Below are 3384 nucleotides of genomic sequence, written 5' to 3' on the forward strand. Positions count from 1 at the left end.
AGATACCCACCAATATACTATTATGGCCCTGTCCTTTTCTCCAAGGTCACAGCATGTATATATGATTTTCTACTGAATTTATATAACCTGTGTACTCCATGGGAACTTCAAATTCAACATGCCCAAATTGAATCTATTACCCTTTTTCTCCCCAAAGCCCCAAAAGTTAATTTGACTCTCCCACTTTCACTACATGTATGTATTAATTTAATCATTAAATCGTACTGAAATGGCTTTCAGTCTGTCCTACTTCATCTTTATACCCCTCTCTTAGGTTAGGTATTATTGAATTTACCATTTAAACTATGAAAATAACATTTTAAGTTTTCTCTCTGTCACCTAAATTACTACTAGTGAATTTTCTTTTACACTGGTAGTGTGAACTATCCTATCTTGAATAGCTGACCCAGAAACTTTCCTAAGCTATTTTCTCTAAGCAAAAAAAACTCCAAGTATCTTAAAACTTACTACTCATCTCCTGATATGATTGCTCTGAAGTTTATACCCATCCACCAAGTCCTTCCCTCCTTAATTTCTGGAAATGCCAAATTCACATCCTCTGAACACATTACTTTGTTTCTCCACACTCTTGCACATGTTGTTTTGTATTCATTGGTGAAGATCTCATCATATTTCATTTATTTATATATAAGCTCTGTCTCTTTGGAGCCTTACTGGTCTCAAATAAACCTCACTACTCATTCCTCTGTACTATATATGTAGAAGGTAATAAATATGATAATATACTTTAATTACTTACATTTTTTATATGTTGCTAAACTTGAACTCCTCAAGGGCAGAGACCATTTTTAAAAACCACCTCATGTTTCACACAACTGAAAGTACCTTATCAAAAATTATTGATCCGTCAGATTGTTTACTCTTCTCATAGAGAACATACTTTTTTAAAATAAAAATTTTACATTTTATTTTTAAATAAATCATATTTTGTCAGGTTCTCTTACATCAACTGCCTAAGAGTCTCACTGTAAGAAGCAACAACCTCACTTCTTCCTCTCCACTCAGCAGCCACAAAGCAGCAACCATGCTTGACTACATCTCCATTCATGTTGGCCAGGCTGGTGCCCAGACTGGCAATGCCTTCTGGGAGCTCTATTGCCTGGAACATGGCATCCAACCTCATGGTCAAATGCCAAGTGACAAGACCATTAGGGGAGGAGATGACTCCTTCAACACCTTCTTCAGTGAGATGGGTCCTGGCAAGCATGTGCCAGGGCAGTGTTTGTAGACCTGGAACCCATGGTCATTGATGGAGGGCACATTGGCACCTACTTTTTCCAGCTTTTCCACCCTGAACAGCCTAACCAGGCAAGGAAGATTCTACCAATAACTGTGGTCAAGGGCACTACACCATTGGCAAGAGGATTATTGACCTCATCTTGGACTGAATTTGGAAACTGTCTGACCAGTGCACAAGTGTTCAGCGTTCTTGGTTTTCCACAGCTTTGGAGGGAGAACTGGTTCCAGGTTCACCTCCCTGCTGATAGAATGACCCTCTGTGGATTATGGCAAGAAGTCCAAGCTGGATTCTCCATTTACTTAGCCCCCGAGGTTTCCATAGCTGTATTTGAGCCCTACAATTCCATCCTCACTGCCCATACCACCCTGGAGCACTCTGATTGTGACTTCATGGTAGACAACGAGGCCATTTGTAGTAGAAACATCAATATTGAACCTTCAACCTACACTAACCTTAACCAATAATTAGCCAGATTGTCTTCCATCACTGCTTCCCTCAGATTTGATGGATCCCTGAATGTCTATCTGAAAGATTTCCAGACTAATTTGGTGCCCTATCCCCACATCCACTTCCCTCCGGCCACATATGCTCCTGTCATCTCTGCTGAGAAAGCCTACCATCTGTACCTTCTGTAACAGTGGTCAGCAGTGCATGCTTTGAGCCAGCCAACCAGATGGTGAAACGTGCTCCTCGCCATGGTAAATACATGGCTTGCTGCCTGTTGTTCCATGGTGACATGGATCCCAAAGATGTCAATGCTGCCATCGTCACCATCAAGACCAAGCGTATAATCCAGTTTGTGGGCTGGTGCCTCACTGGTGTCAAAGCTGGCATTAATCACCAGCCTCCCACTGTGGTACCTGGTGGATAACTGGTCAAAGTGCAGTGAGCTGTGTGCATGTTGAGCAACACCACAACCAGTGCTGAGGCCTGGGCTCACCTGTACCACAAATATGACCTGATATATGCCAAGGGTGCCTTTGTTCACTGGTATGTGGGTGAGGGCTTGGAGGAAGGAGAGTTTTCTGAGGCCCATGAGAATATGGCTGCCCTTAAGAAGGATTATGAGGAGGCTAGTGTGGATTCTGTTGAAGAAGGGTAAAGAAGAAGGAGAGGGTAAAGCAGACAGAGAGGAATTCAAAAGTTAAAAATGTCACAAAGGTGCTGCTTTTACGGGGAAGCTTATTCTGTCTTAAACATTGGAAAGTTGTGCTCTGATCAGTTCATTTGTACATAGCGGTGTATACTCTCATATACAACTACTGACCTGTGCTTGAAAATAAATGCTTTATTTCATACCCAAGCTGCCCATTTATCTTATAGGTTTGAATAAAGTATTCTCTGTCTTAAATGAAAAATCAAAAGACAAAAAACAGAAAATTAAAAATTAAAAAAAAAAATCAGTCAGTCGTATTTTGGGATACTGTCATTAAGCAAGTCTCCAGCCTAAGTAATTGTAATCAAAATAACAATTTTATTTTCCTATTGGAAAAGACAAATTTTGGGCCACATGTCAGAGGAAAAAGATCTGTATTAAGCATGATGATTTCTTAAATTATTTTTGTCTCTCTTTTCTGGCTGGTTTCCTACACCTTTACTATAAAATGTTACATGTAAATGTAATCCTAATTCACTCTCCTAGGGACATCCAGTTCCATAATTTAAGAATTAAAGTTCTATATATTCAAGTTCTTACTTAAAATTAGAACGAGAATTAGTGCTATTTAGATATATGCTTTGTTTGCTTTTAGTTACTAGGTTAAGCTTAATTTCCATTCATCTTTGGCTATCAAGAAATGAAAGCTTTTTGTGGTTTTCAGGTATGCCTGAATTTCATAAATCTTGCAAACTTTGTTATTTCTTTCCCAGAGATATGCTGCTAATCAAGATATTAAGCATAATTGATTCAAACTAGTATTTGGTCTTCATCATTAAAGTATAAACAAGATAATTGTGAGTAGAAAGTATGCATTACACAGATTAATATAATTATTTGCAATGAAAATACAATACTTTTCTCTAATGTGGTGAATAACATTAATTAGAATGTAATTCTGTGTGATATAGATATTTACAACTTCTTTAAAATTATCCTTTATTACTTCATAGAAGGTATATTTCGA

At 38.4% G+C, this 3384-nt stretch overlaps 1 pseudogene; it reads left to right on the plus strand.

Moving 5' to 3' along the window:
* Positions 1 to 1027: 1027 nt before the first annotated feature.
* Positions 1028 to 2535, plus strand: LOC102747224 (tubulin alpha chain pseudogene; annotated as a pseudogene).
* Positions 2536 to 3384: the final 849 nt, after the last annotated feature.

This window comes from Leptonychotes weddellii, chromosome 1 (genome assembly GCF_054177405.1).
Source record: "Leptonychotes weddellii isolate Sample4059 chromosome 1, ASM5417740v2, whole genome shotgun sequence".
In the NCBI taxonomy this organism is placed as follows: domain Eukaryota; kingdom Metazoa; phylum Chordata; class Mammalia; order Carnivora; family Phocidae; genus Leptonychotes; species Leptonychotes weddellii.